Below are 16,420 nucleotides of genomic sequence, written 5' to 3'. Positions count from 1 at the left end.
GGACCGCACCGCTACTATAATAAAGTTATTAACCCCTAATCCGCCTCACTAACCCTATAATAAATAGTATTAACCCCTAATCTGCCCTCCCTAACATCGCCGACACCTAACTTCAATTATTAACCCCTAATCTGCCGACCGGAGCTCACCGCTATTCTAATAAATGGATTAACCCCTAAAGCTAAGTCTAACCCTAACACTAACACCCCCCTAAATATAAATCTAACAGAATTAATTATCTCTTATTAAATAAATTATTCCTATTTAAAGCTAAATACTTACCTGTAAAATAAATCCTAATATAGCTACAATATAAATTATAATTATATTATAGCTATTTTAGGATTTATATTTATTTTACAGGTAACTTAAAGTACAAAAAATAAAAAAGAACTAAGTTACAAAAAATAAAAAAATATTTACAAACATAAGAAAAATATTACAACAATTTTAAACTAATTACACCTACTCTAAGCCCCCTAATAAAATAACAAAGCCCCCCAAAATAAAAAAATGCCCTACCCTATTCTAAATAACTAAAGTTCAAAGCTCTTTTACCTTACCAGCCCTGAACAGGGCCCTTTGCGGGGCATGCCCCAAGAAGTTCAGCTCTTTTGCCTGTAAAAGAAAAAATACAATACCCAAGCCCACCAACATTACAACCCACCACCCACATACCCCTAATCTAACCCAAACCCCCCTTAAATAAACCTAACACTAAGCCCCTGAAGATCATCCTACCTTGTCTTCACCTCACCGGGTATCACACCGATCCGTCCAGAAGAGCTCCTCCGATGTCCTGATCCAAGCCCAAGCGGGGGGCTGAAGAGGTCCATGATCCGGATGAAGTCTTCATCCAAGCGGGAGCTGAAGAGGTCCATGATCCGCCAATCAGCGGGAGCTGAAGAGGTCCAATCAGCCAATCAGATTGAACTTGCATTCTATTGGCTGATCGGAACAGCCAATAGATTGCGAGCTCAATCTGATTGGCTGATTGAATCAGCCAATCGGATTGAACTTGAATCTGATTGGCTGATTCCATCAGCCAATCAGAATATTCCTACCTTAATTCCGATTGGCTGATAGAATCCTATCAGCCAATCGGAATTCGAGAGACGCCATCTTGGATGACGTCCCTTAAAGGAACCGTCATTCGTCTTTAGTCCGTCGGCCCAGCAGGATGTTCCGCGTCGGAGGTCTGCAAGATGGATCCAGAAGAAAGAAGATTGAAGATGCCGTTGATAGAAGACTTCATCCGGATCATGGACCTCTTCAGCTCCCGCTTGGAGGAAGACTTCAGCCGGATTATGGACCTCTTCAGCCCCCCGCTTGGGCTTGGATCAGGACATCGGAGGAGCTCTTCAGGACGGATCGGTGAACCTGGTATGGTGAAGATAAGGTAGGAAGATCTTCAGGGGCTTAGTGTTAGGTTTATTTAAGGGGGGTTTGGGTTAGATTAGGGGTATGTGGGTGGTGGGTTGTAATGTTGGGGGGCTTGGGTATTGTATTTTTTCTTTTACAGGCAAAAGAGCTGAACTTCTTGGGGCATGCCCCGCAAAGGGCCCTGTTCAGGGCTGGTAAGGTAAAAGAGCTTTGAACTTTAGTTATTTAGAATAGGGTAGGGCATTTTTTTATTTTGGGGGGCTTTGTTATTTTATTAGGGGGCTTAGAGTAGGTGTAATTAGTTTAAAATTGTTGTAATATTTTTCTTATGTTTGCAAATATTTTTTTATTTTTTGTAACAGTTCTTTTTTATTTTTTGTACTTTTGCAAGTTTATTTAATTGTATTTATTTGTAGCAATTGTATTTAATTAATTTATTGATAGTGTAGTGTTAGGTTAATTGTAGGTAATTGTAGGTAGTTTATTTAATTAATTTATTGATAGTATAGTGTTAGGTTTAATTGTAACTTAGGTTAGGATTTCTTTTACAGGTAAATTTGTAATTATTTTAACTATTTTAGCTATTAAATAGTTCTTAACTATTTAATAGCTATTGTACCTGGTTAAAATAAATACAAAGTTACCTGTAAAATAAATATTAATCCTAAAATAGCTATAATATAATTATAATTTATATTGTAGCTATATTAGGATTTATTTTACAGGTAAGTATTTAGCTTTAAATAGGAATAATTTATTTAATAAGAGATAATTAATTTCGTTAGATTTAAATTATATTTAACTTAGGGGGGTGTTAGTGTTAGGGGTAGACTTAGCTTTAGGGGTTAATACATTTATTAGAATAGTGGTGAGCTCCGGTCGGCAGATTAGGGGTTAATAATTGAAGTTAGGTGTCGGCGATGTTAGGGAGGGCAGATTAGGGGTTAATACTATTTATTATAGGGTTAGTGAGGCGGATTAGGGGTTAATAACTTTATTATACTAGCGCTCAGGTCCGGTCGGCAGATTAGGGGTTAATAAGTGTAGGCAGGTGGAGGTGACGTTGTGGGGGGCAGATTAGGGGTTAATAAATATAATATAGGGGTCGGCGGTGTTAGGGCAGCAGATTAGGGGTACATAGGGATAATGTAAGTAGCGGCGGTTTACGGAGCGGCAGATTAGGGATTAAAAATAATATGCAGGTGTCAGCGATAGCGGGGGCGGCAGAATAGGGGTTAATAAGTGTAATGCTAGGGGTGTTTAGACTCGGGGTACATGTTAGGGTGTTAGGTGCAGACGTAGAAGTGTTTCCCCATAGCAAACAATGGGGCTGCATTAGGAGCTGAACGCGGCTTTTTTGCAGGTTTTTTTTCAGCTCAAACAGCCCCATTGTTTCCTATGGGGGAACGTTTTTGAGGCTGGCCGCGTCCGTAAGCAACTCTGGTATCGAGAGTTGAAGCTGCCTTAAAAATGCTCTACGCTCCTTTTTTGGAGCCTAACGCAGCCTTTATGTGGACTTTCGATACCAGAGTTATTTTTATGGTGCGGCCAGAAAAAAGCCGGCGTTAGTTTTTCGGGTCGTTACCGACAAAACTCCAAATCTAGCCATTAGTTTTTTTTTATTGAAAGCAAAAGAGATAAATCAGTTTAGGGCAATGCCCTACAAAATGCTTTTATCAGGGCAACCTTTTTTGCATAGAGATTTTTTTTAGGTTAGATTTTTTTAGAAAAGGGATTTTTTAAAGGTAAAATAGCTATGATTACTTTAGGGTAATGCCCTACGAAATGCCCTTATCAGGGCAATTTTTAGAGTTGCTTTTTTAAGATATGCTTTTTTATTGTAGAATTGTAGAATGGGGTTGTATTTTTTTTTTTTTTTTTTTTTTAAATATTCTTTATTAAGGTTTCAAGAAAAGGCAAACATACAAAAATAGTCATTGGAAGAAAATACAAATACAGTGAATAATTACATTGCATGACATAGCGTAATTTTAAAATACACAACAATTGCCTCTGAAACTATAAACCCACTGGGCAATTTAAAGGGCCACTCTAGGGCCTTATAATGATGCGAGACTGACATAGTTATAGTAGGTAAAATCAAATAAATTGAGATCTCTCTTGGATCTCAGGTGAGAAACCCTTTTTTACTTGTTTAATTATGTATTATTAACAGAAGGTGCGAAACAAACCTGCAGAGCTGTGGGAGAAAATTTTGGACCTTATCGCATTGCACTGCAGGATATATAAGTATGAGCATGGGAAGGGTGCGGTACAAGCGAGATACACCGCTAAGATAGCCCTCCTAGGTTAGGAGGTATATTATTTGAAAACAATTAGGATGGGGATGAGGGGGGGAGGAGGTGGGAATATTAATAATATAAACTAGGTAGATATATAAGAGAGCCGTTAGTTATTAGAGAGAGTGGGAAACATCTCTACGAAATGGCTTAAAATAGACAGGCTACAATACATCAAAGCATTATGTCAGAGTGAGCGAGAGCTAAATAAGTATGGATTAGAGCGATCTCCTGTTCCATAAAGCCCAAGGGTCTAAGATGTTGCGGATAGCAAGGGTCATGTAGCTCCAAAATAGCATGCAAGGGGGAGTGGTTGTAAATCTATATATTAATGCAGGTCCAGCCTGCGTCAGAAAACAAGCTCTCCTATGATAACTAAGTTCTGTACATACCATAGATATTAGTAATCAGCATGGCTATATCACTCTTATGTAAGCGTTTAGGCCTAAGCAATATTTAGATCCCCTGACTTTGCTATGGTTGGACACATAAATTAGCTATACTTTTAATTTAGGGGAGGGGACTTAAAGAAGTTAGGGTTATATATGCATAGTAATATTACTCTGATCTCTGACTAAGATAAAGAGAGTGAAAAATTACACTGTTGCAGCAACCTTCAGCGAGGATACATAGGGACATAGAAAACATCCAAACTAGAATATAGTTAAACCTTCGAAATTGGCTTATTTAAGATAGTGTTAGAATGTGAGAACCTGCACCTGGGCATGGGCCCTATGCCCACGAGCAGGTGAAACACTTAAATTAGGGGTTAGGAACATCTAAATAGTAAGTTGTTCTATAACACTAACCTGGTTATTAAAATGATTTTATGTTGGGGTTATCTGTGTGTGTAAGAGCGCGTATCGCTGCTAACTTGGGAGAGCTATGTAATGTGACAGAAGAGGGCTAATCAGTAAGATATTGTGAACCCATCAGGGGTTACATAGGTAAATAAGTAATCTGCAAAGGGTAGCTCACTATGTGTACAAATAGGCATCTTAAAGCAGTCCCAAGTGATATATAATTTAAGCTAGGTTTAAATAGATACATGCTGTGTTTGAGGTAAAAGAAAATCTCTGCTCCCTTCCAGTGGTAACTACACTAGCCAACAAAAAGGGTATAAGTGAAAAAAGGATCGGAGTGTAATATATAGTGCTATAGGTGATTTAAATGATTTAGAGCTATAATGCAAGGTAGAGCATATCAACTAAAGCAACTTCCAGATGATTATTTCTAGGTAGGTGAGAAATACAAACAAAGAAATGTAGCGATGCAATATTTCACATAATAGATCAACCATGTAGAGATACAAACTTTGCTCAATAACGAACAGAACCTATATACAATGTGAATGTGAGAGAAGATTGGAGGCAAACATATACCAATAATATGAGTGTAAGAATATGTCCCCATAGAGAGCTAATCTGCTTCATGATGTAGAAGCGTGTGTCCCTTCTTTTGTAAGTTCACCCTACCAGTACCTTTATGAAACTTTTAAAACGTTCAACTTGGGTGCAAAATGAACTGATGTATCCCATACACAGTCCAAAGTCCAGTAGCAAGAGGGTGCAAAAAGTCTCTCCCGAAAAGGCCTGCTGCCATCGGCCTTATGGGACGGCTGCAGTCCAGATATGAGATGTTAAGGACACTGACAAAAAATCCTCTCTCCTCTTAAGGCTTACCTTTTCTAAGGCCACATGGAGCATGCCGTGTCTTGAGATAGTCTGGAGCACCACCTGGGTCCCAGCCTCTCAGAAGGAAGAAAATTGTGCAGAGTGCTATATGGATCCGCAATGGAGCTGGCAAGGTAAACGGGCAACTGCCGAGAACATCTTCCATCTTGCCGGGTGCCCCATGTTGAGCAAGGTGAGCAGCCATATCTCCTAAAACTGCCTCTGTTACACACGAGTGGGACAGTGTCTTATCGCTCTTCGGGCTAAACTTAAATGCCGCTCCATGGCCGCGGTCAGGGCCCAGCGCAGACAGGCTCTTAGCAAGAGAAGAGGGGGAGACTTTCTGCCGGTCTAAAAAGGCGGCTTCGGCAACTGCCCGATGCGTAGGTGTAATGTCGGGTAAGTAGTTGTCTGCTGTGTTGCGGGTTTCGCTTCCTCCCGGAGCCCGGGCACCCGGCGTAGGTTTATCTGCTGTTGTGGTGAAGAGCCTAGGGAAAAATGCCTCTAGCAGTCTGTGCGAGGCCTCAATATAGCCCCATGCTGTCAGCTCACAGTCCACTTCGGCCGCCATTTTCCTGTATAAAGGGGTTAAGGCCACTGCTGATATCCGTACCGTAACTGGTTCTCGACACTTCAATTCAGATGACTGGGTTCAGGTATTTAGCCGGTATATAGATATTGTGAGTTGCTAGGTCCGCTATAACAAGCATATGCCTCTCAAAAGCTCCGCCAGAAATCTCCCGCTGCGTGGTTGCAGTATAAGGCTTAAACTAGGGTCAATTTCAATATAAAAGTTCCCATACTTGGACAACAGGATCCTTTATGTAGAGAGCTATCAGGGGTCTTCAGACAAATCGTAAAAATATATATAAACTTATATTTTGACCCCTAATGCCTAAATTTAGAACCAGAGCTCCTGTGAAACACGTCTGGTAGTTAATATAGTTGGCTCCGCCCCCCGGGGTTGTATTTTTTTAAGCAAAAGATCTAAATAACTTTAGGGCAATGCCCTACAAAAAGCCTTTCTAAGGGGTTAGGGGTTTTTTTTTAAAGGGGGTTTAGTTTAACAGGCCCATTTATCAAGCTCCGTATGGAGCTTGAAGGGCCGTGTTTCTGGCGAGTCTTCAGACTCGCCAGAAACACAACTTATGAAGCAGCGGTCTAAAGACCGCTGCTCCATAACCCTGTCCGCCTGCTCTGAACAGGCGGACAGGAATCGCCAGACATCAACCCGATCGAATACGATTGGGTTGATTGACAGCTCCCTGCTGGCGGCCGATTGGCCGCGAGTCAGCAGGGGGCGGCGTTGCACCAGCAGCTCTTGTGAGCTGCTGGTGCAATGTTAAATGCGGAGAGCGTATTGCTCTCCACATTTAGCGAGGTCTTGCGGACCTGATCCGCAGTGTCGGATCAGGTCCGCAAGCCCTTTGATAAATGGGCCTGTTAGTATATTCATAACTGTGTTTTTTTATTTTTGGTTTTTTTTTTTTTTTTTGTAAAGTGTTTTGTGTGTAATTTTAGTGTTTGTTATTTTCTGTAACTTAGGGTTGTTAGGTTAGAGGTGGGGGCTTAGGTGTTAGGTAGTTAAGTAGTTTAGGGGTAGTTTGTGTTGGGGGTTGTGGCAGTGTAGGGGTTAATAGGTTAGGGGTTTATTGAATAAGGGGTTGTGGTGGTCTAGGGATTAATAGGTTAGGGGGTTTATTGCATTGGGGGGTTGTGGTGATGTAGGGGTTAATAGCTATGGGGTTTTATTGCTTTGTGGCATTATGGTGGTGTAGGGGTTCATAGGTTAGGGGGTTTATTGGATTGGGGGTTGTGGCCGTGTAGGGGTTAATGTGTTAGGGGGTTTATTGCATTGGGGGGGTATTGGCATTTTTATGGGATAAGTAGAGTAGGGGTATAATGCAATAATGAAAAAAGAGAAAGCGCTCCAATGGCAAAATATCACTATTACTCTATTATCCCTCTTAGATAACCATCCCAAAGAAAGGATACTCACAATAATAATGCACTTATCGTGAATAAGTGCAATAAAACCACTTGATTCCCTTGTTAAAAATGTATAAAATATTATTAAAAGCAAGTAATGCTGGACGCCTTTTGCAATACAACGGCATTGCTTCCTCAAACAAGGGGGATAATGCGTTCGGCTATTGGCAATTTATGGGTTCATAGGATAGATGGTTTGTTGCGGTGGGCTATTTGCATTTTATAGGTTAATAGGGTAGATGTTTTGTTCCAGTAGGCTATTGGCAGTTTGGGGGTACATAGGTATAGCTGTTGGGCTCGGCGTAATATATTCCAAAGGGATCCTTTACTATACATTGCCATTGTTGGTGCCAATGCTGGCCCAATTGGGATGTATAGTAAAACAACTCTCAGTGATGTTGACAGCTTAGAATATTTCACCAGCTCGCTAGACATTGCAGCGGATCTCCTTGGAATATTTCACTGCCTCGCAGCACTTTTAGTCCACGGGGCCACAGAGAGAAGCACGCTCTAAGGAACAACAACCAGCTCAATAACTTGCTAGCTTAGTCTATGGTGATTCACCACCTGGGTGCAGCTTCTTTTTAGCCCAGTAATGCTTTTCACAGAGTAGAACTTTCCTGTAGTATATCAGTCTGATCTCCCCTATCAAGGTCAGTCCAGCGCCGAAATACCGGACAATTCCTATCTGAACATGAAATACGGCAGCCTCAGACAATCATTTTGGCTTTCATTGGGCCTCGTCAGTGAGGTTCAGCCATATTCTTCTAAGCACACTGAACAAGGAGTCCACGTCTGGTTGCCCCTTTTTCTCTCAGGAACAAAAAAACAAATCAATAATTTGTTAGTTTGTTCTATGGTGATTTACCACCTGTGTGCATCTTCATTTTAGCCCAGTAATGCTTTTCCCAGAGTAGAACTGACCTGTACTATATTTATCTCACCTATTGGTGAGTCCAGTGCCAGGCAATTTCAATATAAAAGTTCCCATACTTGGACAACAGGATCCTTTATGTAGAGAGCTATCAGGGGTCTTCAGACAAATCGTAAAAATATATATAAACTTATATTTTGACCCCTAATGCCTAAATTTAGAACCAGAGCTCCTGTGAAACACGTCTGGTAGTTAATATAGTTGGCTCCGCCCCCCGGGGTTGTATTTTTTTAAGCAAAAGATCTAAATAACTTTAGGGCAATGCCCTACAAAAAGCCTTTCTAAGGGGTTAGGGTTTTTTTTTTAAGGGGGTTTAGTTTAACAGGCCCATTTATCAAGCTCCGTATGGAGCTTGAAGGGCCGTGTTTCTGGCGAGTCTTCAGACTCGCCAGAAACACAACTTATGAAGCAGCGGTCTAAAGACCGCTGCTCCATAACCCTGTCCGCCTGCTCTGAACAGGCGGACAGGAATCGCCAGACATCAACCCGATCGAATACGATTGGGTTGATTGACAGCTCCCTGCTGGCGGCCGATTGGCCGCGAGTCAGCAGGGGGCGGCGTTGCACCAGCAGCTCTTGTGAGCTGCTGGTGCAATGTTAAATGCGGAGAGCGTATTGCTCTCCACATTTAGCGAGGTCTTGCGGACCTGATCCGCAGTGTCGGATCAGGTCCGCAAGCCCTTTGATAAATGGGCCTGTTAGTATATTCATAACTGTGTTTTTTTATTTTTGGTTTTTTTTTTTTTTTTTTGTAAAGTGTTTTGTGTGTAATTTTAGTGTTTGTTATTTTCTGTAACTTAGGGTTGTTAGGTTAGAGGTGGGGGCTTAGGTGTTAGGTAGTTAAGTAGTTTAGGGGTAGTTTGTGTTGGGGGTTGTGGCAGTGTAGGGGTTAATAGGTTAGGGGTTTATTGAATAAGGGGTTGTGGTGGTCTAGGGATTAATAGGTTAGGGGGTTTATTGCATTGGGGGGTTGTGGTGATGTAGGGGTTAATAGCTATGGGGTTTTATTGCTTTGTGGCATTATGGTGGTGTAGGGGTTCATAGGTTAGGGGGTTTATTGGATTGGGGGTTGTGGCCGTGTAGGGGTTAATGTGTTAGGGGGTTTATTGCATTGGGGGGGTATTGGCATTTTTATGGGATAAGTAGAGTAGGGGTATAATGCAATAATGAAAAAAGAGAAAGCGCTCCAATGGCAAAATATCACTATTACTCTATTATCCCTCTTAGATAACCATCCCAAAGAAAGGATACTCACAATAATAATGCACTTATCGTGAATAAGTGCAATAAAACCACTTGATTCCCTTGTTAAAAATGTATAAAATATTATTAAAAGCAAGTAATGCTGGACGCCTTTTGCAATACAACGGCATTGCTTCCTCAAACAAGGGGGATAATGCGTTCGGCTATTGGCAATTTATGGGTTCATAGGATAGATGGTTTGTTGCGGTGGGCTATTTGCATTTTATAGGTTAATAGGGTAGATGTTTTGTTCCAGTAGGCTATTGGCAGTTTGGGGGTACATAGGTATAGCTGTTGGGCTCGGCGTAATATATTCCAAAGGGATCCTTTACTATACATTGCCATTGTTGGTGCCAATGCTGGCCCAATTGGGATGTATAGTAAAACAACTCTCAGTGATGTTGACAGCTTAGAATATTTCACCAGCTCGCTAGACATTGCAGCGGATCTCCTTGGAATATTTCACTGCCTCGCAGCACTTTTAGTCCACGGGGCCACAGAGAGAAGCACGCTCTAAGGAACAACAACCAGCTCAATAACTTGCTAGCTTAGTCTATGGTGATTCACCACCTGGGTGCAGCTTCTTTTTAGCCCAGTAATGCTTTTCACAGAGTAGAACTTTCCTGTAGTATATCAGTCTGATCTCCCCTATCAAGGTCAGTCCAGCGCCGAAATACCAGACAATTCCTATCTGAACATGAAATACGGCAGCCTCAGACAATCATTTTGGCTTTCATTGGGCCTCGTCAGTGAGGTTCAGCCATATTCTTCTAAGCACACTGAACAAGGAGTCCACGTCTGGTTGCCCCTTTTTCTCTCAGGAACAAAAAAACAAATCAATAATTTGTTAGTTTGTTCTATGGTGATTTACCACCTGTGTGCATCTTCATTTTAGCCCAGTAATGCTTTTCCCAGAGTAGAACTGACCTGTACTATATTTATCTCACCTATTGGTGAGTCCAGTGCCAGGCAATTCCTCTCTGAACAAGAGAGGATTTTGTTTTTTATTTGGCATATTGTTTGTATTGTATTATATTCTGTAGCACTGGATATCTGAATGTTAATTTAGGGCCAGATTATAAGTGGTGTGCTAGCTTTTTTTCTGCTTGCGTGCAAACAGCACTCAAAGTAAAATTTTAATGAGGGCAGGATAGCGCACATATTACAAGTTGAAAGTAAATTATTTAAGCTTGAGTGAAAGACTTCGGATATCACTTGCATGCAAATTTCTCCCATTCACTTCTATGGTGCGCATTAAAAAAACAAAACCTAACAGTTATTGCTCATGTGCTAACCCAACACTGCATTAGACCAACAGTGCTAAACCCAAAAAGAGTTATAAATATTTTACATTCAATTGTCCTTCAGGAAAATATTTTAAAATAAATATTTTTTTATTTATATATATATATATATGATTATTTTTTTAATATAAATATATATATAGATATATATATATATATATATATATATATATATATATATATATATATATATATATATATATATATATATATATATATATATATATATATATATATATATATATATATATATATATATATATATATATATATATATATATATATATATATATATATATATTAGCAAAAAGAAAACTTGCACTCACTGGATTTTTGAAAATCAAATTTACTGTGACAGTATAACGTTTCGGGGATAATATATCCCCTTCCTCAGACACAAGTGATACAAACTGGAATACATTTATAGCCAAACACAAAATAAGCCCCACCCCCCTAATTAGACAAAAAAACAGCCAAAAAACGGTGGTCAAGGTAACCACTGTCACAATAATAAACAAAGTGCTATTTATATAAACTGTCTGAATATGTGTTGCTCAAAGTGAAAGTGACTTATAATGACAGTGACTTATAATAAAAAGGAGAACCGAAAAAGCATGGATAGCATACATCAAAGAAAATACATAGCCTCACAATCATATAAATACTTATCGCATAGCAATAAAAATATCACAAACAGAAATGTTATCTAGAATCAAACTGTACATCATAATAAATAGCAACAGTGAAGTTTAAAATAAAACATCATCTAACATATAATGCATGTATCCAAAGCGCAACTTACCCCCTATGATTGTGAAGAACCCCAACTGGCAATCTCATAGCAACTGGAGCAATATCACTCCATCCGTAATACCTAAAGAAACATATTGTGACCAACTCTGTCACAAGGTGGAACACGGCCAATCACCATGCGGCTAATCGGTTGTCATAGGGATAGTAGCGAATCAAGAGAGCTAAGGAGCGTCATCATACACCAAGGATACTGAACTACAGGGACATATGGATATAACATTTCAGTAGAAGACATCATAGTGCCTAATTTTTAAACCACTGGTAAATCTCCTAACACTACATGGATCGCAAGCATGGGGAATCACATGGACCAAAATCAACCAATCACCATCAGGCGAAACGGTTGACATGGAAACAATGTAAACAAAGATGAAATACACGGCCTAGCAGGAGCCTGTGTGTATAGAAAATGATCCTGTGATAAGCCATAAATCCGATCATGAGAAAAATAACCCCATGGAAAAATGTATTATTTTATTCTATTCTAGAATGAATTACTGTGACAGACCAATCCAGACCAAAAACCAGGGTGTATACAAATGCCTAAGCATCAAAAAGGGGAGTCCCTAAGTAGAAATAGACTAAATAAAAGACCTATGGGCTCTTCATCCTGGCCATAGACTCAACTATGAGTCAATCGGAGGAATAAATGTGACCATGGACTCTCATGTACACCCATGGAAACTTGGACTCTCATGTAAAGGCATAGAAACACAGACAGTGGACTCTCAGAGCCAAATGATATGAAACAGGGCCAATCGAACATAGTTTTCAAGTGGTTGTAAAGTATTCAAACGATAGATCTACTTCGCCTCAACTTGAAGGAGGAGCTTCTTTCCCCGCCCCATCTCAGCGGGGGAACGTGATCGATAAGGGTGAACCAAAGATCATGGACCCCATGGCCCTGTTCCACGAAGTGTCTAGCCACTGGTTGGTGGCTAGTTTCTTTCTTTAGGGCACTCCTGATAGCGGATCTATGGTTGGCTAGACATGCTTTGCACTATATGCCAGTGCTCTCTGAGCATCTGACCCAGTGCTCTCATTGTTGGACCATATGTGGTGATGAAGGTCATACGTATTTCTTCCTCTGTTTTGGTGGAACTCAGTAGTCTATTGTCAGACTCTGCCAAAGATCTGCTTTGTTCAATCAGTCGTCGGTTGTACCCTCTCTGTGTGAACCTTTGTTCCATATCAGAAAGTTCTTTGTTCCCCACTTGGACTTCACTATTATGGATATCTTGGCATAACTGGGCTTTGGGGATTGCTTTCAATAAAGCTGGTGGGTGACTACTGGTAGCATGTAGTATTGAGTTCCTGTCCGTAGGTTTTCTAAAAAGTGATCTCCCCAATCGTTCATTCTCCAATTTGGAGATCCTCAGATCAATTGATGTTGTACTATGCATCATTTTGAACCTCACCGGATTCTCCAAGGTATTCAGCTACATAAAACAATCCTCCAGCTCTATTGATGACCCCCTCCAAATAATGAGGAGGTCATCAATGTATCTTCGATTGGCACTGTTTCATATGATTTGGCTCTGAGAGTCCAAGTTTCCATGGGTGTACATGAGAGTCCATGGTTACATTTATTCCTCCGATTGACTCATAGATGAGTCTATGGCCAGGATGAAGAGCCCATAGGTCTTTTATTTAGTCTATTTCTACTTAGGGACTCGCCTTTTTGATGCTTAGGCATTTGTATGCACCCTGGTCTTTGGTCTGGATTGGTCTGTCACAGTAATTCATTCTAGAATAGAATAAAAAAATACATTTTTCCATGGGGTTATTTTTCTCTCTACTATAGTATACTTTAGGTGGTCCATGGGAGTATCTTTATTGTGGGTTTCAGTGTTGTTTAGAATATTTAATATCTAACTATATTTTGTAATATGGTGTCTCCTATGGGTCACTACTTATTTCTCCCTGTATGTAGTGTATGTAGAATAAAAGGTAATCGTTACATTTTCCAAGACCCATAGTGCATCTACAGTGCAGTATGCCCTCTCATTCAGGTAGTAATCATGATCAGATTTATGGCTTATCACAGGATCATTTTCTATACACACAGGCTCCTGCTAGGCCGTGTATTTCATCTTTGTTTACATTGTTTCCATGTCAACCGTTTCGCCTGATGGCGATTGGTTGGTTTGGTACATGTGATTCCCCATGCTTGCGATCCATGTAGTGTTAGGAGATTTACCAGTGGTTTAAAAATTAGGCACTAAGATGTCTTCTATTGATATGTTAAAACCATATGTCCCTGTAGTTCAGTATCCTTTGTGTCATGATTACGCTCCTTAGCTCTCTTGATTCGCTACTATCCCTATGACAACTGATTAGCCGCATGGTGATTGGCCGTGTTCCACCTTGTGACAAGTTGGTCACAATATGTTTCTTCCGTTATTACGGACGGAGTGATATTGCTCCGGTTGGTATGAGATTGCCAGTTGGGGTTCTTCACAATCATAGGGGGTAAGTTGCGCTTTGGATACATGCATTATATGTTAGATGATGTTTTATTTTAAACCTCACTGTTGCTATTTATTACGATGTACAGGTTGATTCTAGATAACATTTTTGTTTGTGATATTTTTTTTAATTTTTTTATTTTTTTTTTATTGAGGAAGCAATAACACAATGTTACGTATATGGCAAACAATAATACAAAGGAAGGTGCCTCAAAAGTTAACAAGAAAGTAACCACCATATCGTGATGAGGCGATACATAGTAGTCCAAACAGCCAAGCTTCTCTGCTCCTCATTTTGATTTTAGGATGTTGATGTGTCATCAATGTCAGTCAGATCCACTGGTGGGATCATACTCCATAAAGTACAAGAATGACACTATAATTAATCATAAGCAGTGTCAGTTAGCAAAATACAGAGGGAAAGGGTTGCAGCAGAATATTTTTCAGATAACTTTGCAAGTACAGTATATGTAGATAAGAACAATGAGCATTCTGTAGTATAAAATAGAACTGGGGTCTAGACATGCTTCAAAACTCAAGTAAAGTATTATAGAATTATACAGGCATACACTGTCTGTAGGAGACAAAGAGCATAAGAGTAGACACTACAATATTTGTTATGTTTAGGGCCTGAGGAGCCTTTTAATGAATAAGTGGGAAAAAGCTGAAATCTAAAGCTCCTGAGACAGAGCAGAGACTACGTAACTCTGCCACAATAGAATAATGCGGAGGAAAAGTTACTTAACCTTTACCGCATAAATAGAAATGGGGGGGCGGAGAATAGGCTGATAAAAGTGATCCCCACAGCTGCTGACATATTTTACAGATAAACAAGCTTCCTAGCCATGACCGACATCAAGGAAACATCAAACATAGATATATGATGCATAGTAGAGTACATATAAACATTAGAAACCATTGTGGCGGTTGCTTCGGGCCTATGAGAACATATGCTTAAACTATTATTTTCTAGATGTACTTAGAAATATAAAATAACAGTACAGTAACATCACCCAAAACAGACATTCGCAAGTTCGTGGTGCACCCTCACACGTAAATTTGTCTGACACTGGCCTGGGTCAATAGTAAATGGTATATTGCTCTAGTGGCTTAGTAAGACTGGAAGTAGTAAACACTCTACAGGCACAAGCCCATCTAGTTCAATCTTAACAAAGGTAAAAACTAATCCCTAGGATATTAGGTATGTTAGAATAACCTTCATGTATAGTGGGACTTGTCTCAAGTTGGCATACTATTGTCATAGGTATCTCCCACCATCAATGGGAACATTTAAGATTGACCCGCTTCTATATGATAGATGAGGCATTGCTAGCTAATAGTATACACTGCATATCTTTTGGTACTCTCAAAAGGATACTAGTTAAGTTAGACTCACAACTATTTGCAGTGGGGCTGACTCAAATTAACATATTATCACTATGGGCATATCCCCTTGCTGTTCGTTTATATATTGCCAGGGTTTAACATATATAACCCTAGCCAGTAATAATGCATTTAAACTGCAACATTTTAATGATAAGAGTTACCCACACATGTAAAAACAAATAACTTCTATTAGGAAAAGGCATAATAAAGAGCAAGAGCAAATAACAATGTGATACAAATACTGGTGTATAGGCATACCCTAGTACAGAAAAAACCTTAACCAAAAAGATTAATTAAACTGGTACTAATGGGTATGTACTAAACTATGTTCTGACTTGATAAGAGAGACCTGTTCGACTTTAGGCCACATGACTTCATATATGCAATGTTTCCCCCAAAAGCAAAATGTAGTACTTTCTCCATGTATACCTATGTCAGGGCTACAAATAATATAAACACACACACAGAAAAAGTTATAGGTGTAAAATCTATACAGTTTTAGGCAGCATTTTTCACAAGAGTAGAATCCTCAGATTAAGACGTAATAATCATGGAACATTGAACAAAAAACATAGTACACACATAGGGGGACACGTTGGTATAGATGTTAGGGAATCAGGCATCTCCCAATATTATGTAATAGTATGTCGCCAAGGTTAAATACGTGGAAATGAATTAATCAGAATATCTTTTTATGTCCTGGACTGAAATACTGCCTAATAACAGCGTGCACAAACTATAATACCAAAGGAACAAAGGCAACTATTTTATGTAAGGGTACAAGACCACCTGTAGCAAAGGTCTCAATAGCAAATATAATGTATTAGTGATGGGGTACACATTATGTGGAAATATAGCAGCAAGAACGGTTATATGATGGATATAAACTTAGACTAGCTATTTTTGCAATTATTTCCACGTAGAGACC

This window comes from Bombina bombina, chromosome 2 (assembly GCF_027579735.1).
Source record: "Bombina bombina isolate aBomBom1 chromosome 2, aBomBom1.pri, whole genome shotgun sequence".
Classification (NCBI taxonomy): Eukaryota; Metazoa; Chordata; class Amphibia; order Anura; family Bombinatoridae; genus Bombina; species Bombina bombina.
This window is presented reverse-complemented; position numbering follows the sequence as displayed.